We start from the raw sequence: 26,297 nt of genomic DNA, 5'->3' as shown, positions 1-26,297 counted from the left end.
GGAATCACCTTCATCGGGTGGGTGTCGGGCGGGTGGGGGGAGGGGATGGGCATACACATCCATTGGGAATGGGGTGGGTGCGCACCGACTGGGGGATGGGCGCACGTGAAGCTCTGACCCGAGGGGGGAGGCTTGGAGAGGGCAACGTACCCGACCTTAACATTGGTACCCCCACGATACGCTGGAGCAACATGAGAGGTATATGAATAAGAACACAGCGGGGAGGGGGGCACGGGCAACACATGTCACCTGAATACTTGGACTCCCATCATCTGCTTGAAAAGAGAGAGAAAAGAAAATGCAATAATAGAGGTAAGGGACACTTTTTAAAAATAATGAATCCGAAGAGAAAAGTAAAAGGAAGCCTGTGGAGCAGGTCTGGGTGTGACTCCGGATCCCCCAACATCAGGTGCCACCACCAAAGATTCCTACGTGTAGCCCATAGAACCCCAAAAGCAACGGGATGAGTTCTGGTCACACACTCCCTCAAAATGACATCCTGGCCTTCTTCTGGAACTCCCTCCCCTCTCAGACTCTCAAGGTTTCCTCCAGCGTGTCGGTTCCCACAGAGCAGACCTTTGGTCTGAGACCTGACAGTCCAGATGCCACGCGTGCTGCCGCGTGGCGGCGGTGTCGCGGCTCGGGACAAGAGGAGGCCCCACGGTGCGGGCTGGGGCGCCAGGCACCGCGGCGGGCGCTGAGGGTGGGGGTCACCCCCACCCCGGGCCGCCGCCGCGCTCCCAGAAAGGGGACAGAACAAGAGGCCAAAAAAAAACAAAAACAAAAAAGAAGCAGCCTGTGGCACCCGGTATTCCCAGGCGGTCTCCCATCCAAGTACTAACGAGGCCCGACCCTGCTTAGCTTCCGAGACCAGACGAGATCGGGCGCGTTCAGGGTGGTGTGGCCGTGGACGGCGGAGGGCGCCCCTGCCCCGCTCAAGAAGCCGAGCCTCTCTGCGCTAACCCCGCCGCCTCCTCCCGCCCCACGCACGCCCCGCGCCGGGCCGGGCCTGTTGAGTTCGCCGCCGGGTCCAGCGGGCTCCGAGGGACGGGGGTGATGGGCGGGGCGGGGCGGGGGGCTGTCTCTCTACACACACACACACACACACACACTCACACTCACTCACACTCACACAAGATGCGCCTCCACGGCTGGACTCGTCAAGGTGGAGCCCTTCCAGCCCCCCTCGTCTCCTCCCCCGGCCTCGGCCTCCTTCACCTACCCGCTGCCCACCCCCAGCGCGTCGCCACCGCTGACTGCGCACGCGCGCGCGGGGCGCTCGCCCTTTGACCCCAGCCAGGGGCCGCCCTCCCCCACAACCCCTTTCAGCTGCGCCCCCCCTCGCCCTGTTGTTGGGCGGCCGCCTATTCCCCCGGGCCAGGGCTGGGGCACAGCGCAAGGGGGAGGGGAGCCAGTGTATGGGGCGTCTCTCTCTGGGGATGTGTCCCATGGGTGGGGTGGGGTGGCGTGGTTTGTGGGGCGCTGAAGAAATCAGTCCCCTCCATCTCCTACCTCTGGAAAACGCCCAAGCCCGTGGGGAACTGCCGGCACCGCTTCGTGGGGGCCGGGACCCTCCTCTGTGTCCTCCTGTGGCCCGGTCCAAGGGGCCTGGGCCTGGCCGGGGCTGCATTGGACCCCGACCACCCTGGCGTGTGGACTCGCTAAAAGTCGGCGATTAGATATTGGATTCCAGCTTCCTTGAGGTCATTTCACTAATGAGTGCACCGGGAAGGGTTTCCTAATCCATCTGTGAGGGTGGCAACTGAAAGAGAATTTTTTTTTTTTTTTTTATGAGACACAGTCTCGCTTTGTTGCCTAGGCTAGAGTGAGTGCAGTGGCGTTAGCCTAGCTCACAGCAACCTCAAACTCCTGGGCTCAAGCAATCCTTCTGCCTCAGCCTCCCAAGTAGCTGGGACTACAGGCATGCGCCACCATGCCTGGCTCATTTTCCTATATATATTAGTTGGCCAATTAATTTCTTTCTATTTACAGTAGAGACCGGGTCTGGCTCTTGCTCAGGCTGGTTTCGAACTCCTGACCTCGAGCAATCCGCCCGCCTCGGCCTCCCAGAGAGCTAGGATTACAGGCTTGAGCCACCGCGCCCGGCCTGAAAGAGAATTTGAAAGCTGACAGAATAGGCGAGGAAAGGCATAGGAGATTTCCACACCCAGTAAGGAAGCCTTTCCCGAAATGGAAGAAAGAAAGGAGCAAACAGAGACACCGGTAGCCCGCCCGGATGAGAGTCTGCCCCTGAGAGAAAGTACCCTGACCAGGCTCACCCGTGGGTGGGTGGCGAGCTAGCGGCATTCAGAAGAGCGAGGCCCGCAGTCTGTGCGGAAGACACCTGCACTCGGGTGTGTGTGGCGGCACGATTCCCAAGCAGCTCCAGATGTTAAACCAAGGAGAAGCCAGGGAGTTCCCAACGCCCCAGGTGTCCTCAGCCCACGACTGGCTGCTGTGGGAATGCGAAGCCCGGCTCCTTGTCTCAGAGCGGGGTTCCCAGGAGGATCAGGCTGAAGCTGGGACTTGGCCTCAAAGTGTCCCCTCGCATGGCCACCCCCTTCCCCTTCCTGCTCCTCTACTCCTGGTGCCCCTCCATCCAGGGGCCAGACCTTAAAGAGTCACCGCAAGAGAATCCTGGTCCCAAGGGAGCCTTCTGGGGGACCGGTGCTGAGAGAGGTTGTGGGCATGGCCCGCTGGGGCTCTGCCCGACCCAGGGCTGAGAGATGCAACCTCCCAGCTCTGGGTCCCTGCAGGAAGTGTTGGCAAACACAGGGCCGGTCCTCCAAAGGCCCAGGTGCAGGGAGCCCAGGCCAAGCAGCCTGTGGAAGAAGCCACTTGCCGTGCCACCCCGGGAACACGACTGCAGGCCCCGGCCCTTCCCACCTCCTCCTCCTCCTCCTCCCACCCGCACCCCCCCCCCCCGACATGGCACAGGGCTCGGAGACACCTCAGACTCTTGCTACCCAAAGTGCAAAGGGCATCAGTTGCTCCTCCAAACCCCCCGCCCAGCAGACCACGTTGTCCAGCCAGCCCCCGGGCCTCCCTGGGGTGCCCAGCACAAAAGTGCAGACACCCACCGGACCCTCAGTCTCAGTTTTCGGAGGTTTTTGCCACTCTAAGGACCCGCAGGCCAGCTGGGCCTTCGGGCAGGACAGAGAGCCCCGGGATCCCATCAGGAGGCGGTCCCCACCTCCGCGGCTCTCCCCTTGCGGGGGGCGGCAGCCGGCAGCCGCAGGGCCTCAGGGAAGACACCAGGCTGGGCCCCCCCCGCGGCACAGCCGGGGCACGTCCCCCGCACGCGACTTAGGGACCGCTGCTGGAGACTGCTGCGGCCACCCTGCTGCCGGGTTTCTGGAGGGCTTCCTGGAAGCAGCGTCCACACCAAGCCCTTGGAAGGCCCAGGCGACGGAGGAGCCGGTCAGGCAGGGGCCGAGGACGGTGAGAGGCCCGGCGGGAAGGAGCATGTCAGGCAGGGGCAGAGGACGGTGACAGGCCGGGCGGGAAGGAGCCGGTCAGGCGGGGGCCCAGGACAGTGACGGGCCTGGCCGGGGAGGAGTGCGTCAGGCAGGGGCAGAGGAGACGGGCTGGGTAAGGGTTAGGGTTACAGTTAGGGCACAATTCACAATCGCAAAGATGTGGAAGCGACCCGAGTGCCCATCCATCCAGGAGTGCATTAATAAAATGTGGCGCGTGGACACCACGGAGTGCCATTCGGCTGTGAGGAGCAGCGGTGAGAGGGCGCCTCTCGTGTTCTCCTGGCCAGAGCTGGAACCCGTTCCAGTAGGCCAGGTATCCCAAGAATGGACACACGAGCACCACGTGAGCGCGCTCACCGGCAAATTGGTACGAACGGATGGACACCTAAGTGGACGGAGAGGAATCACCTTCATCGGGTGGGTGTCGGGCGGGTGGGGGGAGGGGATGGGCATACACATCCATTGGGAATGGGGTGGGTGCGCACCGACTGGGGGATGGGCGCACGTGAAGCTCTGACCCGAGGGGGGAGGCTTGGAGAGGGCAACGTACCCGACCTTAACATTGGTACCCCCACGATACGCTGGAGCAACATGAGAGGTATATGAATAAGAACACAGCGGGGAGGGGGGCACGGGCAACACATGTCACCTGAATACTTGGACTCCCATCATCTGCTTGAAAAGAGAGAGAAAAGAAAATGCAATAATAGAGGTAAGGGACACTTTTTAAAAATAATGAATCCGAAGAGAAAAGTAAAAGGAAGCCTGTGGAGCAGGTCTGGGTGTGACTCCGGATCCCCCAACATCAGGTGCCACCACCAAAGATTCCTACGTGTAGCCCATAGAACCCCAAAAGCAACGGGACGAGTTCTGGTCACACACTCCCTCAAAATGACATCCTGGCCTTCTTCTGGAACTCCCTCCCCTCTCAGACTCTCAAGGTTTCCTCCAGCGTGTCGGTTCCCACAGAGCAGACCTTTGGTCTGAGACCTGACAGTCCAGATGCCACGCGTGCTGCCGCGTGGCGGCGGTGTCGCGGCTCGGGACAAGAGGAGGCCCCACGGTGCGGGCTGGGGCGCCAGGCACCGCGGCGGGCGCTGAGGGTGGGGGTCACCCCCACCCCGGGCCGCCGCCGCGCTCCCAGAAAGGGGACAGAACAAGAGGCCAAAAAAAAACAAAAACAAAAAAGAAGCAGCCTGTGGCACCCGGTATTCCCAGGCGGTCTCCCATCCAAGTACTAACGAGGCCCGACCCTGCTTAGCTTCCGAGACCAGACGAGATCGGGCGCGTTCAGGGTGGTGTGGCCGTGGACGGCGGAGGGCGCCCCTGCCCCGCTCAAGAAGCCGAGCCTCTCTGCGCTAACCCCGCCGCCTCCTCCCGCCCCACGCACGCCCCGCGCCGGGCCGGGCCTGTTGAGTTCGCCGCCGGGTCCAGCGGGCTCCGAGGGACGGGGGTGATGGGCGGGGCGGGGCGGGGGGCTGTCTCTCTACACACACACACACACACACACACTCACACTCACTCACACTCACACAAGATGCGCCTCCACGGCTGGACTCGTCAAGGTGGAGCCCTTCCAGCCCCCCTCGTCTCCTCCCCCGGCCTCGGCCTCCTTCACCTACCCGCTGCCCACCCCCAGCGCGTCGCCACCGCTGACTGCGCACGCGTGCGCGGGGCGCTCGCCCTTTGACCCCAGCCAGGGGCCGCCCTCCCCCACAACCCCTTTCAGCTGCGCCCCCCCTCGCCCTGTTGTTGGGCGGCCGCCTATTCCCCCGGGCCAGGGCTGGGGCACAGCGCAAGGGGGAGGGGAGCCAGTGTATGGGGCGTCTCTCTCTGGGGATGTGTCCCATGGGTGGGGTGGGGTGGCGTGGTTTGTGGGGCGCTGAAGAAATCAGTCCCCTCCATCTCCTACCTCTGGAAAACGCCCAAGCCCGTGGGGAACTGCCGGCACCGCTTCGTGGGGGCCGGGACCCTCCTCTGTGTCCTCCTGTGGCCCGGTCCAAGGGGCCTGGGCCTGGCCGGGGCTGCATTGGACCCCGACCACCCTGGCGTGTGGACTCGCTAAAAGTCGGCGATTAGATATTGGATTCCAGCTTCCTTGAGGTCATTTCACTAATGAGTGCACCGGGAAGGGTTTCCTAATCCATCTGTGAGGGTGGCAACTGAAAGAGAATTTTTTTTTTTTTTTTTATGAGACACAGTCTCGCTTTGTTGCCTAGGCTAGAGTGAGTGCAGTGGCGTTAGCCTAGCTCACAGCAACCTCAAACTCCTGGGCTCAAGCAATCCTTCTGCCTCAGCCTCCCAAGTAGCTGGGACTACAGGCATGCGCCACCATGCCTGGCTCATTTTCCTATATATATTAGTTGGCCAATTAATTTCTTTCTATTTACAGTAGAGACCGGGTCTGGCTCTTGCTCAGGCTGGTTTCGAACTCCTGACCTCGAGCAATCCGCCCGCCTCGGCCTCCCAGAGAGCTAGGATTACAGGCTTGAGCCACCGCGCCCGGCCTGAAAGAGAATTTGAAAGCTGACAGAATAGGCGAGGAAAGGCATAGGAGATTTCCACACCCAGTAAGGAAGCCTTTCCCGAAATGGAAGAAAGAAAGGAGCAAACAGAGACACCGGTAGCCCGCCCGGATGAGAGTCTGCCCCTGAGAGAAAGTACCCTGACCAGGCTCACCCGTGGGTGGGTGGCGAGCTAGCGGCATTCAGAAGAGCGAGGCCCGCAGTCTGTGCGGAAGACACCTGCACTCGGGTGTGTGTGGCGGCACGATTCCCAAGCAGCTCCAGATGTTAAACCAAGGAGAAGCCAGGGAGTTCCCAACGCCCCAGGTGTCCTCAGCCCACGACTGGCTGCTGTGGGAATGCGAAGCCCGGCTCCTTGTCTCAGAGCGGGGTTCCCAGGAGGATCAGGCTGAAGCTGGGACTTGGCCTCAAAGTGTCCCCTCGCATGGCCACCCCCTTCCCCTTCCTGCTCCTCTACTCCTGGTGCCCCTCCATCCAGGGGCCAGACCTTAAAGAGTCACCGCAAGAGAATCCTGGTCCCAAGGGAGCCTTCTGGGGGACCGGTGCTGAGAGAGGTTGTGGGCATGGCCCGCTGGGGCTCTGCCCGACCCAGGGCTGAGAGATGCAACCTCCCAGCTCTGGGTCCCTGCAGGAAGTGTTGGCAAACACAGGGCCGGTCCTCCAAAGGCCCAGGTGCAGGGAGCCCAGGCCAAGCAGCCTGTGGAAGAAGCCACTTGCCGTGCCACCCCGGGAACACGACTGCAGGCCCCGGCCCTTCCCACCTCCTCCTCCTCCTCCTCCCACCCGCACCCCCCCCCCCCGACATGGCACAGGGCTCGGAGACACCTCAGACTCTTGCTACCCAAAGTGCAAAGGGCATCAGTTGCTCCTCCAAACCCCCCGCCCAGCAGACCACGTTGTCCAGCCAGCCCCCGGGCCTCCCTGGGGTGCCCAGCACAAAAGTGCAGACACCCACCGGACCCTCAGTCTCAGTTTTCGGAGGTTTTTGCCACTCTAAGGACCCGCAGGCCAGCTGGGCCTTCGGGCAGGACAGAGAGCCCCGGGATCCCATCAGGAGGCGGTCCCCACCTCCGCGGCTCTCCCCTTGCGGGGGGCGGCAGCCGGCAGCCGCAGGGCCTCAGGGAAGACACCAGGCTGGGCCCCCCCCGCGGCACAGCCGGGGCACGTCCCCCGCACGCGACTTAGGGACCGCTGCTGGAGACTGCTGCGGCCACCCTGCTGCCGGGTTTCTGGAGGGCTTCCTGGAAGCAGCGTCCACACCAAGCCCTTGGAAGGCCCAGGCGACGGAGGAGCCGGTCAGGCAGGGGCCGAGGACGGTGAGAGGCCCGGCGGGAAGGAGCATGTCAGGCAGGGGCAGAGGACGGTGACAGGCCGGGCGGGAAGGAGCCGGTCAGGCGGGGGCCCAGGACAGTGACGGGCCTGGCCGGGGAGGAGTGCGTCAGGCAGGGGCAGAGGAGACGGGCTGGGTAAGGGTTAGGGTTACAGTTAGGGCACAATTCACAATCGCAAAGATGTGGAAGCGACCCGAGTGCCCATCCATCCAGGAGTGCATTAATAAAATGTGGCGCGTGGACACCACGGAGTGCCATTCGGCTGTGAGGAGCAGCGGTGAGAGGGCGCCTCTCGTGTTCTCCTGGCCAGAGCTGGAACCCGTTCCAGTAGGCCAGGTATCCCAAGAATGGACACACGAGCACCACGTGAGCGCGCTCACCGGCAAATTGGTACGAACGGATGGACACCTAAGTGGACGGAGAGGAATCACCTTCATCGGGTGGGTGTCGGGCGGGTGGGGGGAGGGGATGGGCATACACATCCATTGGGAATGGGGTGGGTGCGCACCGACTGGGGGATGGGCGCACGTGAAGCTCTGACCCGAGGGGGGAGGCTTGGAGAGGGCAACGTACCCGACCTTAACATTGGTACCCCCACGATACGCTGGAGCAACATGAGAGGTATATGAATAAGAACACAGCGGGGAGGGGGGCACGGGCAACACATGTCACCTGAATACTTGGACTCCCATCATCTGCTTGAAAAGAGAGAGAAAAGAAAATGCAATAATAGAGGTAAGGGACACTTTTTAAAAATAATGAATCCGAAGAGAAAAGTAAAAGGAAGCCTGTGGAGCAGGTCTGGGTGTGACTCCGGATCCCCCAACATCAGGTGCCACCACCAAAGATTCCTACGTGTAGCCCATAGAACCCCAAAAGCAACGGGACGAGTTCTGGTCACACACTCCCTCAAAATGACATCCTGGCCTTCTTCTGGAACTCCCTCCCCTCTCAGACTCTCAAGGTTTCCTCCAGCGTGTCGGTTCCCACAGAGCAGACCTTTGGTCTGAGACCTGACAGTCCAGATGCCACGCGTGCTGCCGCGTGGCGGCGGTGTCGCGGCTCGGGACAAGAGGAGGCCCCACGGTGCGGGCTGGGGCGCCAGGCACCGCGGCGGGCGCTGAGGGTGGGGGTCACCCCCACCCCGGGCCGCCGCCGCGCTCCCAGAAAGGGGACAGAACAAGAGGCCAAAAAAAAACAAAAACAAAAAAGAAGCAGCCTGTGGCACCCGGTATTCCCAGGCGGTCTCCCATCCAAGTACTAACGAGGCCCGACCCTGCTTAGCTTCCAAGACCAGACGAGATCGGGCGCGTTCAGGGTGGTGTGGCCGTGGACGGCGGAGGGCGCCCCTGCCCCGCTCAAGAAGCCGAGCCTCTCTGCGCTAACCCCGCCGCCTCCTCCCGCCCCACGCACGCCCCGCGCCGGGCCGGGCCTGTTGAGTTCGCCGCCGGGTCCAGCGGGCTCCGAGGGACGGGGGTGATGGGCGGGGCGGGGCGGGGGGCTGTCTCTCTACACACACACACACACTCACACTCACTCACACTCACACAAGATGCGCCTCCACGGCTGGACTCGTCAAGGTGGAGCCCTTCCAGCCCCCCTCGTCTCCTCCCCCGGCCTCGGCCTCCTTCACCTACCCGCTGCCCACCCCCAGCGCGTCGCCACCGCTGACTGCGCACGCGCGCGCGGGGCGCTCGCCCTTTGACCCCAGCCAGGGGCCGCCCTCCCCCACAACCCCTTTCAGCTGCGCCCCCCCTCGCCCTGTTGTTGGGCGGCCGCCTATTCCCCCGGGCCAGGGCTGGGGCACAGCGCAAGGGGGAGGGGAGCCAGTGTATGGGGCGTCTCTCTCTGGGGAGGTGTCCCATGGGTGGGGTGGGGTGGCGTGGTTTGTGGGGCGCTGAAGAAATCAGTCCCCTCCATCTCCTACCTCTGGAAAACGCCCAAGCCCGTGGAGAACTGCCGGCACCGCTTCGTGGGGGCCGGGACCCTCCTCTGTGTCCTCCTGTGGCCCGGTCCAAGGGGCCTGGGCCTGGCCGGGGCTGCATTGGACCCCGACCACCCTGGCGTGTGGACTCGCTAAAAGTCGGCGATTAGATATTGGATTCCAGCTTCCTTGAGGTCATTTCACTAATGAGTGCACCGGGAAGGGTTTCCTAATCCATCTGTGAGGGTGGCAACTGAAAGAGAATTTTTTTTTTTTTTTTTATGAGACACAGTCTCGCTTTGTTGCCTAGGCTAGAGTGAGTGCAGTGGCGTTAGCCTAGCTCACAGCAACCTCAAACTCCTGGGCTCAAGCAATCCTTCTGCCTCAGCCTCCCAAGTAGCTGGGACTACAGGCATGCGCCACCATGCCTGGCTCATTTTCCTATATATATTAGTTGGCCAATTAATTTCTTTCTATTTACAGTAGAGACCGGGTCTGGCTCTTGCTCAGGCTGGTTTCGAACTCCTGACCTCGAGCAATCCGCCCGCCTCGGCCTCCCAGAGAGCTAGGATTACAGGCTTGAGCCACCGCGCCCGGCCTGAAAGAGAATTTGAAAGCTGACAGAATAGGCGAGGAAAGGCATAGGAGATTTCCACACCCAGTAAGGAAGCCTTTCCCGAAATGGAAGAAAGAAAGGAGCAAACAGAGACACCGGTAGCCCGCCCGGATGAGAGTCTGCCCCTGAGAGAAAGTACCCTGACCAGGCTCACCCGTGGGTGGGTGGCGAGCTAGCGGCATTCAGAAGAGCGAGGCCCGCAGTCTGTGCGGAAGACACCTGCGCTCGGGTGTGTGTGGCGGCACGATTCCCAAGCAGCTCCAGATGTTAAACCAAGGAGAAGCCAGGGAGTTCCCAACGCCCCAGGTGTCCTCAGCCCACGACTGGCTGCTGTGGGAATGCGAAGCCCGGCTCCTTGTCTCAGAGCGGGGTTCCCAGGAGGATCAGGCTGAAGCTGGGACTTGGCCTCAAAGTGTCCCCTCGCATGGCCACCCCCTTCCCCTTCCTGCTCCTCTACTCCTGGTGCCCCTCCATCCAGGGGCCAGACCTTAAAGAGTCACCGCAAGAGAATCCTGGTCCCAAGGGAGCCTTCTGGGGGACCGGTGCTGAGAGAGGTTGTGGGCATGGCCCGCTGGGGCTCTGCCCGACCCAGGGCTGAGAGATGCAACCTCCCAGCTCTGGGTCCCTGCAGGAAGTGTTGGCAAACACAGGGCCGGTCCTCCAAAGGCCCAGGTGCAGGGAGCCCAGGCCAAGCAGCCTGTGGAAGAAGCCACTTGCCGTGCCACCCCGGGAACACGACTGCAGGCCCCGGCCCTTCCCACCTCCTCCTCCTCCTCCTCCCACCCGCACCCCCCCCCCCCGACATGGCACAGGGCTCGGAGACACCTCAGACTCTTGCTACCCAAAGTGCAAAGGGCATCAGTTGCTCCTCCAAACCCCCCGCCCAGCAGACCACGTTGTCCAGCCAGCCCCCGGGCCTCCCTGGGGTGCCCAGCACAAAAGTGCAGACACCCACCGGACCCTCAGTCTCAGTTTTCGGAGGTTTTTGCCACTCTAAGGACCCGCAGGCCAGCTGGGCCTTCGGGCAGGACAGAGAGCCCCGGGATCCCATCAGGAGGCGGTCCCCACCTCCGCGGCTCTCCCCTTGCGGGGGGCGGCAGCCGGCAGCCGCAGGGCCTCAGGGAAGACACCAGGCTGGGCCCCCCCCGCGGCACAGCCGGGGCACGTCCCCCGCACGCGACTTAGGGACCGCTGCTGGAGACTGCTGCGGCCACCCTGCTGCCGGGTTTCTGGAGGGCTTCCTGGAAGCAGCGTCCACACCAAGCCCTTGGAAGGCCCAGGCGACGGAGGAGCCGGTCAGGCAGGGGCCGAGGACGGTGAGAGGCCCGGCGGGAAGGAGCATGTCAGGCAGGGGCAGAGGACGGTGACAGGCCGGGCGGGAAGGAGCCGGTCAGGCGGGGGCCCAGGACAGTGACGGGCCTGGCCGGGGAGGAGTGCGTCAGGCAGGGGCAGAGGAGACGGGCTGGGTAAGGGTTAGGGTTACAGTTAGGGCACAATTCACAATCGCAAAGATGTGGAAGCGACCCGAGTGCCCATCCATCCAGGAGTGCATTAATAAAATGTGGCGCGTGGACACCACGGAGTGCCATTCGGCTGTGAGGAGCAGCGGTGAGAGGGCGCCTCTCGTGTTCTCCTGGCCAGAGCTGGAACCCGTTCCAGTAGGCCAGGTATCCCAAGAATGGACACACGAGCACCACGTGAGCGCGCTCACCGGCAAATTGGTACGAACGGATGGACACCTAAGTGGACGGAGAGGAATCACCTTCATCGGGTGGGTGTCGGGCGGGTGGGGGGAGGGGATGGGCATACACATCCATTGGGAATGGGGTGGGTGCGCACCGACTGGGGGATGGGCGCACGTGAAGCTCTGACCCGAGGGGGGAGGCTTGGAGAGGGCAACGTACCCGACCTTAACATTGGTACCCCCACGATACGCTGGAGCAACATGAGAGGTATATGAATAAGAACACAGCGGGGAGGGGGGCACGGGCAACACATGTCACCTGAATACTTGGACTCCCATCATCTGCTTGAAAAGAGAGAGAAAAGAAAATGCAATAATAGAGGTAAGGGACACTTTTTAAAAATAATGAATCCGAAGAGAAAAGTAAAAGGAAGCCTGTGGAGCAGGTCTGGGTGTGACTCCGGATCCCCCAACATCAGGTGCCACCACCAAAGATTCCTACGTGTAGCCCATAGAACCCCAAAAGCAACGGGACGAGTTCTGGTCACACACTCCCTCAAAATGACATCCTGGCCTTCTTCTGGAACTCCCTCCCCTCTCAGACTCTCAAGGTTTCCTCCAGCGTGTCGGTTCCCACAGAGCAGACCTTTGGTCTGAGACCTGACAGTCCAGATGCCACGCGTGCTGCCGCGTGGCGGCGGTGTCGCGGCTCGGGACAAGAGGAGGCCCCACGGTGCGGGCTGGGGCGCCAGGCACCGCGGCGGGCGCTGAGGGTGGGGGTCACCCCCACCCCGGGCCGCCGCCGCGCTCCCAGAAAGGGGACAGAACAAGAGGCCAAAAAAAAACAAAAACAAAAAAGAAGCAGCCTGTGGCACCCGGTATTCCCAGGCGGTCTCCCATCCAAGTACTAACGAGGCCCGACCCTGCTTAGCTTCCAAGACCAGACGAGATCGGGCGCGTTCAGGGTGGTGTGGCCGTGGACGGCGGAGGGCGCCCCTGCCCCGCTCAAGAAGCCGAGCCTCTCTGCGCTAACCCCGCCGCCTCCTCCCGCCCCACGCACGCCCTGCGCCGGGCCGGGCCTGTTGAGTTCGCCGCCGGGTCCAGCGGGCTCCGAGGGACGGGGGTGATGGGCGGGGCGGGGCGGGGGGCTGTCTCTCTACACACACACACACACTCACACTCACTCACACTCACACAAGATGCGCCTCCACGGCTGGACTCGTCAAGGTGGAGCCCTTCCAGCCCCCCTCGTCTCCTCCCCCGGCCTCGGCCTCCTTCACCTACCCGCTGCCCACCCCCAGCGCGTCGCCACCGCTGACTGCGCACGCGCGCGCGGGGCGCTCGCCCTTTGACCCCAGCCAGGGGCCGCCCTCCCCCACAACCCCTTTCAGCTGCGCCCCCCCTCGCCCTGTTGTTGGGCGGCCGCCTATTCCCCCGGGCCAGGGCTGGGGCACAGCGCAAGGGGGAGGGGAGCCAGTGTATGGGGCGTCTCTCTCTGGGGAGGTGTCCCATGGGTGGGGTGGGGTGGCGTGGTTTGTGGGGCGCTGAAGAAATCAGTCCCCTCCATCTCCTACCTCTGGAAAACGCCCAAGCCCGTGGAGAACTGCCGGCACCGCTTCGTGGGGGCCGGGACCCTCCTCTGTGTCCTCCTGTGGCCCGGTCCAAGGGGCCTGGGCCTGGCCGGGGCTGCATTGGACCCCGACCACCCTGGCGTGTGGACTCGCTAAAAGTCGGCGATTAGATATTGGATTCCAGCTTCCTTGAGGTCATTTCACTAATGAGTGCACCGGGAAGGGTTTCCTAATCCATCTGTGAGGGTGGCAACTGAAAGAGAATTTTTTTTTTTTTTTTTATGAGACACAGTCTCGCTTTGTTGCCTAGGCTAGAGTGAGTGCAGTGGCGTTAGCCTAGCTCACAGCAACCTCAAACTCCTGGGCTCAAGCAATCCTTCTGCCTCAGCCTCCCAAGTAGCTGGGACTACAGGCATGCGCCACCATGCCTGGCTCATTTTCCTATATATATTAGTTGGCCAATTAATTTCTTTCTATTTACAGTAGAGACCGGGTCTGGCTCTTGCTCAGGCTGGTTTCGAACTCCTGACCTCGAGCAATCCGCCCGCCTCGGCCTCCCAGAGAGCTAGGATTACAGGCTTGAGCCACCGCGCCCGGCCTGAAAGAGAATTTGAAAGCTGACAGAATAGGCGAGGAAAGGCATAGGAGATTTCCACACCCAGTAAGGAAGCCTTTCCCGAAATGGAAGAAAGAAAGGAGCAAACAGAGACACCGGTAGCCCGCCCGGATGAGAGTCTGCCCCTGAGAGAAAGTACCCTGACCAGGCTCACCCGTGGGTGGGTGGCGAGCTAGCGGCATTCAGAAGAGCGAGGCCCGCAGTCTGTGCGGAAGACACCTGCGCTCGGGTGTGTGTGGCGGCACGATTCCCAAGCAGCTCCAGATGTTAAACCAAGGAGAAGCCAGGGAGTTCCCAACGCCCCAGGTGTCCTCAGCCCACGACTGGCTGCTGTGGGAATGCGAAGCCCGGCTCCTTGTCTCAGAGCGGGGTTCCCAGGAGGATCAGGCTGAAGCTGGGACTTGGCCTCAAAGTGTCCCCTCGCATGGCCACCCCCTTCCCCTTCCTGCTCCTCTACTCCTGGTGCCCCTCCATCCAGGGGCCAGACCTTAAAGAGTCACCGCAAGAGAATCCTGGTCCCAAGGGAGCCTTCTGGGGGACCGGTGCTGAGAGAGGTTGTGGGCATGGCCCGCTGGGGCTCTGCCCGACCCAGGGCTGAGAGATGCAACCTCCCAGCTCTGGGTCCCTGCAGGAAGTGTTGGCAAACACAGGGCCGGTCCTCCAAAGGCCCAGGTGCAGGGAGCCCAGGCCAAGCAGCCTGTGGAAGAAGCCACTTGCCGTGCCACCCCGGGAACACGACTGCAGGCCCCGGCCCTTCCCACCTCCTCCTCCTCCTCCTCCCACCCGCACCCCCCCCCCCGACATGGCACAGGGCTCGGAGACACCTCAGACTCTTGCTACCCAAAGTGCAAAGGGCATCAGTTGCTCCTCCAAACCCCCCGCCCAGCAGACCACGTTGTCCAGCCAGCCCCCGGGCCTCCCTGGGGTGCCCAGCACAAAAGTGCAGACACCCACCGGACCCTCAGTCTCAGTTTTCGGAGGTTTTTGCCACTCTAAGGACCCGCAGGCCAGCTGGGCCTTCGGGCAGGACAGAGAGCCCCGGGATCCCATCAGGAGGCGGTCCCCACCTCCGCGGCTCTCCCCTTGCGGGGGGCGGCAGCCGGCAGCCGCAGGGCCTCAGGGAAGACACCAGGCTGGGGCCCCCCCCGCGGCACAGCCGGGGCACGTCCCCCGCACGCGACTTAGGGACCGCTGCTGGAGACTGCTGCGGCCACCCTGCTGCCGGGTTTCTGGAGGGCTTCCTGGAAGCAGCGTCCACACCAAGCCCTTGGAAGGCCCAGGCGACGGAGGAGCCGGTCAGGCAGGGGCCGAGGACGGTGAGAGGCCCGGCGGGAAGGAGCATGTCAGGCAGGGGCAGAGGACGGTGACAGGCCGGGCGGGAAGGAGCCGGTCAGGCGGGGGCCCAGGACAGTGACGGGCCTGGCCGGGGAGGAGTGCGTCAGGCAGGGGCAGAGGAGACGGGCTGGGTAAGGGTTAGGGTTACAGTTAGGGCACAATTCACAATCGCAAAGATGTGGAAGCGACCCGAGTGCCCATCCATCCAGGAGTGCATTAATAAAATGTGGCGCGTGGACACCACGGAGTGCCATTCGGCTGTGAGGAGCAGCGGTGAGAGGGCGCCTCTCGTGTTCTCCTGGCCAGAGCTGGAACCCGTTCCAGTAGGCCAGGTATCCCAAGAATGGACACACGAGCACCACGTGAGCGCGCTCACCGGCAAATTGGTACGAACGGATGGACACCTAAGTGGACGGAGAGGAATCACCTTCATCGGGTGGGTGTCGGGCGGGTGGGGGGAGGGGATGGGCATACACATCCATTGGGAATGGGGTGGGTGCGCACCGACTGGGGGATGGGCGCACGTGAAGCTCTGACCCGAGGGGGGAGGCTTGGAGAGGGCAACGTACCCGACCTTAACATTGGTACCCCCACGATACGCTGGAGCAACATGAGAGGTATATGAATAAGAACACAGCGGGGAGGGGGGCACGGGCAACACATGTCACCTGAATACTTGGACTCCCATCATCTGCTTGAAAAGAGAGAGAAAAGAAAATGCAATAATAGAGGTAAGGGACACTTTTTAAAAATAATGAATCCGAAGAGAAAAGTAAAAGGAAGCCTGTGGAGCAGGTCTGGGTGTGACTCCGGATCCCCCAACATCAGGTGCCACCACCAAAGATTCCTACGTGTAGCCCATAGAACCCCAAAAGCAACGGGACGAGTTCTGGTCACACACTCCCTCAAAATGACATCCTGGCCTTCTTCTGGAACTCCCTCCCCTCTCAGACTCTCAAGGTTTCCTCCAGCGTGTCGGTTCCCACAGAGCAGACCTTTGGTCTGAGACCTGACAGTCCAGATGCCACGCGTGCTGCCGCGTGGCGGCGGTGTCGCGGCTCGGGACAAGAGGAGGCCCCACGGTGCGGGCTGGGGCGCCAGGCACCGCGGCGGGCGCTGAGGGTGGGGGTCACCCCCACCCCGGGCCGCCGCCGCGCTCCCAGAAAGGGGACAGAACAAGAGGCCAAAAAAAAACAAAAACAAAAAAGAAGCAGCCTGTGGCACCCGGTATTCCCAGGCGGTCTCCCATCCAAGTACTAACGAGGCCCGACCCTGCTTAGCTTCCGAGACCAGACGAGATCGGGCGCGTTCAGGGTGGTGTGGCCGTGGACGGCGGAGGGCGCCCCTGCCCCGCTCAAGAAGCCGAGCCTCTCTGCGCTAACCCCGCCGCCTCCTCCCGCCCCACGCACGCCCCGCGCCGGGCCGGGCCTGTTGAGTTCGCCGCCGGGTCCAGCGGGCTCCGAGGGACGGGGGTGATGGGCGGGGCGGGGCGGGGGGCTGTCTCTCTACACACACACACACACACACACACACACTCACACTCACTCACACTCACACAAGATGCGCCTCCACGGCTGGACTCGTCAAGGTGGAGCCCTTCCAGCCCCCCTCGTCTCCTCCCCCGGCCTCGGCCTCCTTCACCTACCCGCTGCCCACCCCCAGCGCGTCGCCACCGCTGACTGCGCACGCGCGCGCGGGGCGCTCGCCCTTTGACCCCAGCCAGGGGCCGCCCTCCCCCACAACCCCTTTCAGCTGCGCCCCCCCTCGCCCTGTTGCTGGGCGGCCGCCTATTCCCCCGGGCCAGGGCTGGGGCACAGCGCAAGGGGGAGGGGAGCCAGTGTATGGGGCGTCTCTCTCTGGGGATGTGTCCCATGGGTGGGGTGGGGTGGGGTGGCGTGGTTTGTGGGGCGCTGAAGAAATCAGTCCCCTCCATCTCCTACCTCTGGAAAACGCCCAAGCCCGTGGAGAACTGCCGGCACCGCTTCGTGGGGGCCGGGACCCTCCTCTGTGTCCTCCTGTGGCCCGGTCCAAGGGGCCTGGGCCTGGCCGGGGCTGCATTGGACCCCGACCACCCTGGCGTGTGGACTCGCTAAAAGTCGGCGATTAGATATTGGATTCCAGCTTCCTTGAGGTCATTTCACTAATGAGTGCACCGGGAAGGGTTTCCTAATCCATCTGTGAGGGTGGCAACTGAAAGAGAATTTTTTTTTTTTTTTTTATGAGACACAGTCTCGCTTTGTTGCCTAGGCTAGAGTGAGTGCAGTGGCGTTAGCCTAGCTCACAGCAACCTCAAACTCCTGGGCTCAAGCAATCCTTCTGCCTCAGCCTCCCAAGTAGCTGGGACTACAGGCATGCGCCACCATGCCTGGCTCATTTTCCTATATATATTAGTTGGCCAATTAATTTCTTTCTATTTACAGTAGAGACCGGGTCTGGCTCTTGCTCAGGCTGGTTTCGAACTCCTGACCTCGAGCAATCCGCCCGCCTCGGCCTCCCAGAGAGCTAGGATTACAGGCTTGAGCCACCGCGCCCGGCCTGAAAGAGAATTTGAAAGCTGACAGAATAGGCGAGGAAAGGCATAGGAGATTTCCACACCCAGTAAGGAAGCCTTTCCCGAAATGGAAGAAAGAAAGGAGCAAACAGAGACACCGGTAGCCCGCCCGGATGAGAGTCTGCCCCTGAGAGAAAGTACCCTGACCAGGCTCACCCGTGGGTGGGTGGCGAGCTAGCGGCATTCAGAAGAGCGAGGCCCGCAGTCTGTGCGGAAGACACCTGCGCTCGGGTGTGTGTGGCGGCACGATTCCCAAGCAGCTCCAGATGTTAAACCAAGGAGAAGCCAGGGAGTTCCCAACGCCCCAGGTGTCCTCAGCCCACGACTGGCTGCTGTGGGAATGCGAAGCCCGGCTCCTTGTCTCAGAGCGGGGTTCCCAGGAGGATCAGGCTGAAGCTGGGACTTGGCCTCAAAGTGTCCCCTCGCATGGCCACCCCCTTCCCCTTCCTGCTCCTCTACTCCTGGTGCCCCTCCATCCAGGGGCCAGACCTTAAAGAGTCACCGCAAGAGAATCCTGGTCCCAAGGGAGCCTTCTGGGGGACCGGTGCTGAGAGAGGTTGTGGGCATGGCCCGCTGGGGCTCTGCCCGACCCAGGGCTGAGAGATGCAACCTCCCAGCTCTGGGTCCCTGCAGGAAGTGTTGGCAAACACAGGGCCGGTCCTCCAAAGGCCCAGGTGCAGGGAGCCCAGGCCAAGCAGCCTGTGGAAGAAGCCACTTGCCGTGCCACCCCGGGAACACGACTGCAGGCCCCGGCCCTTCCCACCTCCTCCTCCTCCTCCTCCCACCCGCACCCCCCCCCCGACATGGCACAGGGCTCGGAGACACCTCAGACTCTTGCTACCCAAAGTGCAAAGGGCATCAGTTGCTCCTCCAAACCCCCCGCCCAGCAGACCACGTTGTCCAGCCAGCCCCCGGGCCTCCCTGGGGTGCCCAGCACAAAAGTGCAGACACCCACCGGACCCTCAGTCTCAGTTTTCGGAGGTTTTTGCCACTCTAAGGACCCGCAGGCCAGCTGGGCCTTCGGGCAGGACAGAGAGCCCCGGGATCCCATCAGGAGGCGGTCCCCACCTCCGCGGCTCTCCCCTTGCGGGGGGCGGCAGCCGGCAGCCGCAGGGCCTCAGGGAAGACACCAGGCTGGGGCCCCCCCCGCGGCACAGCCGGGGCACGTCCCCCGCACGCGACTTAGGGACCGCTGCTGGAGACTGCTGCGGCCACCCTGCTGCCGGGTTTCTGGAGGGCTTCCTGGAAGCAGCGTCCACACCAAGCCCTTGGAAGGCCCAGGCGACGGAGGAGCCGGTCAGGCAGGGGCCGAGGACGGTGAGAGGCCCGGCGGGAAGGAGCATGTCAGGCAGGGGCAGAGGACGGTGACAGGCCGGGCGGGAAGGAGCCGGTCAGGCGGGGGCCCAGGACAGTGACGGGCCTGGCCGGGGAGGAGTGCGTCAGGCAGGGGCAGAGGAGACGGGCTGGGTAAGGGTTAGGGTTACAGTTAGGGCACAATTCACAATCGCAAAGATGTGGAAGCGACCCGAGTGCCCATCCATCCAGGAGTGCATTAATAAAATGTGGCGCGTGGACACCACGGAGTGCCATTCGGCTGTGAGGAGCAGCGGTGAGAGGGCGCCTCTCGTGTTCTCCTGGCCAGAGCTGGAACCCGTTCCAGTAGGCCAGGTATCCCAAGAATGGACACACGAGCACCACGTGAGCGCGCTCACCGGCAAATTGGTACGAACGGATGGACACCTAAGTGGACGGAGAGGAATCACCTTCATCGGGTGGGTGTCGGGCGGGTGGGGGGAGGGGATGGGCATACACATCCATTGGGAATGGGGTGGGTGCGCACCGACTGGGGGATGGGCGCACGTGAAGCTCTGACCCGAGGGGGGAGGCTTGGAGAGGGCAACGTACCCGACCTTAACATTGGTACCCCCACGATACGCTGGAGCAACATGAGAGGTATATGAATAAGAACACAGCGGGGAGGGGGGCACGGGCAACACATGTCACCTGAATACTTGGACTCCCATCATCTGCTTGAAAAGAGAGAGAAAAGAAAATGCAATAATAGAGGTAAGGGACACTTTTTAAAAATAATGAATCCGAAGAGAAAAGTAAAAGGAAGCCTGTGGAGCAGGTCTGGGTGTGACTCCGGATCCCCCAACATCAGGTGCCACCACCAAAGATTCCTACGTGTAGCCCATAGAACCCCAAAAGCAACGGGACGAGTTCTGGTCACACACTCCCTCAAAATGACATCCTGGCCTTCTTCTGGAACTCCCTCCCCTCTCAGACTCTCAAGGTTTCCTCCAGCGTGTCGGTTCCCACAGAGCAGACCTTTGGTCTGAGACCTGACAGTCCAGATGCCACGCGTGCTGCCGCGTGGCGGCGGTGTCGCGGCTCGGGACAAGAGGAGGCCCCACGGTGCGGGCTGGGGCGCCAGGCACCGCGGCGGGCGCTGAGGGTGGGGGTCACCCCCACCCCGGGCCGCCGCCGCGCTCCCAGAAAGGGGACAGAACAAGAGGCCAAAAAAAAACAAAAACAAAAAAGAAGCAGCCTGTGGCACCCGGTATTCCCAGGCGGTCTCCCATCCAAGTACTAACGAGGCCCGACCCTGCTTAGCTTCCGAGACCAGACGAGATCGGGCGCGTTCAGGGTGGTGTGGCCGTGGACGGCGGAGGGCGCCCCTGCCCCGCTCAAGAAGCCGAGCCTCTCTGCGCTAACCCCGCCGCCTCCTCCCGCCCCACGCACGCCCCGCGCCGGGCCGGGCCTGTTGAGTTCGCCGCCGGGTCCAGCGGGCTCCGAGGGACGGGGGTGATGGGCGGGGCGGGGCGGGGGGCTGTCTCTCTACACACACACACACACTCACTCACACTCACTCACACTCACACAAGATGCGCCTCCACGGCTGGACTCGTCAAGGTGGAGCCCTTCCAGCCCCCCTCGTCTCCTCCCCCGGCCTCGGCCTCCTTCACCTACCCGCTGCCCACCCCCAGCGCGTCGCCACCGCTGACTGCGCACGCGCGCGCGGGGCGCTCGCCCTTTGACCCCAGCCAGGGGCCGCCCTCCCCCACAACCCCTTTCAGCTGCGCCCCCCCTCGCCCTGTTGTTGGGCGGCCGCCTATTCCCCCGGGCCAGGGCTGGGGCACAGCGCAAGGGGGAGGGGAGCCAGTGTATGGGGCGTCTCTCTCTGGGGAGGTGTCCCATGGGTGGGGTGGGGTGGCGTGGTTTGTGGGGCGCTGAAGAAATCAGTCCCCTCCATCTCCTACCTCTGGAAAACGCCCAAGCCCGTGGAGAACTGCCGGCACCGCTTCGTGGGGGCCGGGACCCTCCTCTGTGTCCTCCTGTGGCCCGGTCCAAGGGGCCTGGGCCTGGCCGGGGCTGCATTGGACCCCGACCACCCTGGCGTGTGGACTCGCTAAAAGTCGGCGATTAGATATTGGATTCCAGCTTCCTTGAGGTCATTTCACTAATGAGTGCACCGGGAAGGGTTTCCTAATCCATCTGTGAGGGTGGCAACTGAAAGAGAATTTTTTTTTTTTTTTTTATGAGACACAGTCTCGCTTTGTTGCCTAGGCTAGAGTGAGTGCAGTGGCGTTAGCCTAGCTCACAGCAACCTCAAACTCCTGGGCTCAAGCAATCCTTCTGCCTCAGCCTCCCAAGTAGCTGGGACTACAGGCATGCGCCACCATGCCTGGCTCATTTTCCTATATATATTAGTTGGCCAATTAATTTCTTTCTATTTACAGTAGAGACCGGGTCTGGCTCTTGCTCAGGCTGGTTTCGAACTCCTGACCTCGAGCAATCCGCCCGCCTCGGCCTCCCAGAGAGCTAGGATTACAGGCTTGAGCCACCGCGCCCGGCCTGAAAGAGAATTTGAAAGCTGACAGAATAGGCGAGGAAAGGCATAGGAGATTTCCACACCCAGTAAGGAAGCCTTTCCCGAAATGGAAGAAAGAAAGGAGCAAACAGAGACACCGGTAGCCCGCCCGGATGAGAGTCTGCCCCTGAGAGAAAGTACCCTGACCAGGCTCACCCGTGGGTGGGTGGCGAGCTAGCGGCATTCAGAAGAGCGAGGCCCGCAGTCTGTGCGGAAGACACCTGCGCTCGGGTGTGTGTGGCGGCACGATTCCCAAGCAGCTCCAGATGTTAAACCAAGGAGAAGCCAGGGAGTTCCCAACGCCCCAGGTGTCCTCAGCCCACGACTGGCTGCTGTGGGAATGCGAAGCCCGGCTCCTTGTCTCAGAGCGGGGTTCCCAGGAGGATCAGGCTGAAGCTGGGACTTGGCCTCAAAGTGTCCCCTCGCATGGCCACCCCCTTCCCCTTCCTGCTCCTCTACTCCTGGTGCCCCTCCATCCAGGGGCCAGACCTTAAAGAGTCACCGCAAGAGAATCCTGGTCCCAAGGGAGCCTTCTGGGGGACCGGTGCTGAGAGAGGTTGTGGGCATGGCCCGCTGGGGCTCTGCCCGACCCAGGGCTGAGAGATGCAACCTCCCAGCTCTGGGTCCCTGCAGGAAGTGTTGGCAAACACAGGGCCGGTCCTCCAAAGGCCCAGGTGCAGGGAGCCCAGGCCAAGCAGCCTGTGGAAGAAGCCACTTGCCGTGCCACCCCGGGAACACGACTGCAGGCCCCGGCCCTTCCCACCTCCTCCTCCTCCTCCTCCCACCCGCACCCCCCCCCCCGACATGGCACAGGGCTCGGAGACACCTCAGACTCTTGCTACCCAAAGTGCAAAGGGCATCAGTTGCTCCTCCAAACCCCCCGCCCAGCAGACCACGTTGTCCAGCCAGCCCCCGGGCCTCCCTGGGGTGCCCAGCACAAAAGTGCAGACACCCACCGGACCCTCAGTCTCAGTTTTCGGAGGTTTTTGCCACTCTAAGGACCCGCAGGCCAGCTGGGCCTTCGGGCAGGACAGAGAGCCCCGGGATCCCATCAGGAGGCGGTCCCCACCTCCGCGGCTCTCCCCTTGCGGGGGGCGGCAGCCGGCAGCCGCAGGGCCTCAGGGAAGACACCAGGCTGGGCCCCCCCCGCGGCACAGCCGGGGCACGTCCCCCGCACGCGACTTAGGGACCGCTGCTGGAGACTGCTGCGGCCACCCTGCTGCCGGGTTTCTGGAGGGCTTCCTGGAAGCAGCGTCCACACCAAGCCCTTGGAAGGCCCAGGCGACGGAGGAGCCGGTCAGGCAGGGGCCGAGGACGGTGAGAGGCCCGGCGGGAAGGAGCATGTCAGGCAGGGGCAGAGGACGGTGACAGGCCGGGCGGGAAGGAGCCGGTCAGGCGGGGGCCCAGGACAGTGACGGGCCTGGCCGGGGAGGAGTGCGTCAGGCAGGGGCAGAGGAGACGGGCTGGGTAAGGGTTAGGGTTACAGTTAGGGCACAATTCACAATCGCAAAGATGTGGAAGCGACCCGAGTGCCCATCCATCCAGGAGTGCATTAATAAAATGTGGCGCGTGGACACCACGGAGTGCCATTCGGCTGTGAGGAGCAGCGGTGAGAGGGCGCCTCTCGTGTTCTCCTGGCCAGAGCTGGAACCCGTTCCAGTAGGCCAGGTATCCCAAGAATGGACACACGAGCACCACGTGAGCGCGCTCACCGGCAAATTGGTACGAACGGATGGACACCTAAGTGGACGGAGAGGAATCACCTTCATCGGGTGGGTGTCGGGCGGGTGGGGGGAGGGGATGGGCATACACATCCATTGGGAATGGGGTGGGTGCGCACCGACTGGGGGATGGGCGCACGTGAAGCTCTGACCCGAGGGGGGAGGCTTGGAGAGGGCAACGTACCCGACCTTAACATTGGTACCCCCACGATACGCTGGAGCAACATGAGAGGTATATGAATAAGAACACAGCGGGGAGGGGGGCACGGGCAACACATGTCACCTGAATACTTGGACTCCCATCATCTGCTTGAAAAGAGAGAGAAAAGAAAATGCAATAATAGAGGTAAGGGACACTTTTTAAAAATAATGAATCCGAAGAGAAAAGTAAAAGGAAGCCTGTGGAGCAGGTCTGGGTGTGACTCCGGATCCCCCAACATCAGGTGCCACCACCAAAGATTCCTACGTGTAGCCCATAGAACCCCAAAAGCAACGGGACGAGTTCTGGTCACACACTCCCTCAAAATGACATCCTGGCCTTCTTCTGGAACTCCCTCCCCTCTCAGACTCTCAAGGTTTCCTCCAGCGTGTCGGTTCCCACAGAGCAGACCTTTGGTCTGAGACCTGACAGTCCAGATGCCACGCGTGCTGCCGCGTGGCGGCGGTGTCGCGGCTCGGGACAAGAGGAGGCCCCACGGTGCGGGCTGGGGCGCCAGGCACCGCGGCGGGCGCTGAGGGTGGGGGTCACCCCCACCCCGGGCCGCCGCCGCGCTCCCAGAAAGGGGACAGAACAAGAGGCCAAAAAAAAACAAAAACAAAAAAGAAGCAGCCTGTGGCACCCGGTATTCCCAGGCGGTCTCCCATCCAAGTACTAACGAGGCCCGACCCTGCTTAGCTTCCAAGACCAGACGAGATCGGGCGCGTTCAGGGTGGTGTGGCCGTGGACGGCGGAGGGCGCCCCTGCCCCGCTCAAGAAGCCGAGCCTCTCTGCGCTAACCCCGCCGCCTCCTCCCGCCCCACGCACGCCCTGCGCCGGGCCGGGCCTGTTGAGTTCGCCGCCGGGTCCAGCGGGCTCCGAGGGACGGGGGTGATGGGCGGGGCGGGGCGGGGGGCTGTCTCTCTACACACACACACACACTCACACTCACTCACACTCACACAAGATGCGCCTCCACGGCTGGACTCGTCAAGGTGGAGCCCTTCCAGCCCCCCTCGTCTCCTCCCCCGGCCTCGGCCTCCTTCACCTACCCGCTGCCCACCCCCAGCGCGTCGCCACCGCTGACTGCGCACGCGCGCGCGGGGCGCTCGCCCTTTGACCCCAGCCAGGGGCCGCCCTCCCCCACAACCCCTTTCAGCTGCGCCCCCCCTCGCCCTGTTGTTGGGCGGCCGCCTATTCCCCCGGGCCAGGGCTGGGGCACAGCGCAAGGGGGAGGGGAGCCAGTGTATGGGGCGTCTCTCTCTGGGGAGGTGTCCCATGGGTGGGGTGGGGTGGCGTGGTTTGTGGGGCGCTGAAGAAATCAGTCCCCTCCATCTCCTACCTCTGGAAAACGCCCAAGCCCGTGGAGAACTGCCGGCACCGCTTCGTGGGGGCCGGGACCCTCCTCTGTGTCCTCCTGTGGCCCGGTCCAAGGGGCCTGGGCCTGGCCGGGGCTGCATTGGACCCCGACCACCCTGGCGTGTGGACTCGCTAAAAGTCGGCGATTAGATATTGGATTCCAGCTTCCTTGAGGTCATTTCACTAATGAGTGCACCGGGAAGGGTTTCCTAATCCATCTGTGAGGGTGGCAACTGAAAGAGAATTTTTTTTTTTTTTTTTATGAGACACAGTCTCGCTTTGTTGCCTAGGCTAGAGTGAGTGCAGTGGCGTTAGCCTAGCTCACAGCAACCTCAAACTCCTGGGCTCAAGCAATCCTTCTGCCTCAGCCTCCCAAGTAGCTGGGACTACAGGCATGCGCCACCATGCCTGGCTCATTTTCCTATATATATTAGTTGGCCAATTAATTTCTTTCTATTTACAGTAGAGACCGGGTCTGGCTCTTGCTCAGGCTGGTTTCGAACTCCTGACCTCGAGCAATCCGCCCGCCTCGGCCTCCCAGAGAGCTAGGATTACAGGCTTGAGCCACCGCGCCCGGCCTGAAAGAGAATTTGAAAGCTGACAGAATAGGCGAGGAAAGGCATAGGAGATTTCCACACCCAGTAAGGAAGCCTTTCCCGAAATGGAAGAAAGAAAGGAGCAAACAGAGACACCGGTAGCCCGCCCGGATGAGAGTCTGCCCCTGAGAGAAAGTACCCTGACCAGGCTCACCCGTGGGTGGGTGGCGAGCTAGCGGCATTCAGAAGAGCGAGGCCCGCAGTCTGTGCGGAAGACACCTGCGCTCGGGTGTGTGTGGCGGCACGATTCCCAAGCAGCTCCAGATGTTAAACCAAGGAGAAGCCAGGGAGTTCCCAACGCCCCAGGTGTCCTCAGCCCACGACTGGCTGCTGTGGGAATGCGAAGCCCGGCTCCTTGTCTCAGAGCGGGGTTCCCAGGAGGATCAGGCTGAAGCTGGGACTTGGCCTCAAAGTGTCCCCTCGCATGGCCACCCCCTTCCCCTTCCTGCTCCTCTACTCCTGGTGCCCCTCCATCCAGGGGCCAGACCTTAAAGAGTCACCGCAAGAGAATCCTGGTCCCAAGGGAGCCTTCTGGGGGACCGGTGCTGAGAGAGGTTGTGGGCATGGCCCGCTGGGGCTCTGCCCGACCCAGGGCTGAGAGATGCAACCTCCCAGCTCTGGGTCCCTGCAGGAAGTGTTGGCAAACACAGGGCCGGTCCTCCAAAGGCCCAGGTGCAGGGAGCCCAGGCCAAGCAGCCTGTGGAAGAAGCCACTTGCCGTGCCACCCCGGGAACACGACTGCAGGCCCCGGCCCTTCCCACCTCCTCCTCCTCCTCCTCCCACCCGCACCCCCCCCCCCGACATGGCACAGGGCTCGGAGACACCTCAGACTCTTGCTACCCAAAGTGCAAAGGGCATCAGTTGCTCCTCCAAACCCCCCGCCCAGCAGACCACGTTGTCCAGCCAGCCCCCGGGCCTC

At 62.6% G+C, this 26,297-nt stretch overlaps 7 pseudogenes; all 7 read right to left on the bottom strand.

The window, feature by feature from the left end:
• Nucleotides 1–793: 793 nt before the first annotated feature.
• Nucleotides 794–912, bottom strand: LOC142875955 (uncharacterized; annotated as a pseudogene).
• Nucleotides 913–4,672: 3,760 nt separating this feature from the next.
• On the bottom strand, nucleotides 4,673–4,791 carry LOC142875954 (uncharacterized; annotated as a pseudogene).
• A 3,760-nt stretch (nucleotides 4,792–8,551) lies between these two features.
• LOC142876276 (uncharacterized) lies at nucleotides 8,552–8,670 on the bottom strand (annotated as a pseudogene).
• Nucleotides 8,671–12,422: 3,752 nt separating this feature from the next.
• On the bottom strand, nucleotides 12,423–12,541 carry LOC142876275 (uncharacterized; annotated as a pseudogene).
• Nucleotides 12,542–16,293: 3,752 nt separating this feature from the next.
• LOC142875953 (uncharacterized) lies at nucleotides 16,294–16,412 on the bottom strand (annotated as a pseudogene).
• A 3,768-nt stretch (nucleotides 16,413–20,180) lies between these two features.
• LOC142875952 (uncharacterized) lies at nucleotides 20,181–20,299 on the bottom strand (annotated as a pseudogene).
• A 3,755-nt stretch (nucleotides 20,300–24,054) lies between these two features.
• LOC142876273 (uncharacterized) lies at nucleotides 24,055–24,173 on the bottom strand (annotated as a pseudogene).
• Between the last annotated feature and the right edge of the window lie 2,124 nt (nucleotides 24,174–26,297).

The sequence above is a fragment of the Microcebus murinus genome, chromosome 14 (assembly GCF_040939455.1).
Source record: "Microcebus murinus isolate Inina chromosome 14, M.murinus_Inina_mat1.0, whole genome shotgun sequence".
In the NCBI taxonomy this organism is placed as follows: Eukaryota; Metazoa; Chordata; class Mammalia; order Primates; family Cheirogaleidae; genus Microcebus; species Microcebus murinus.
Note: the sequence above shows the minus strand (reverse complement) of the source record. Positions and strands in the feature narration are given on the sequence as shown.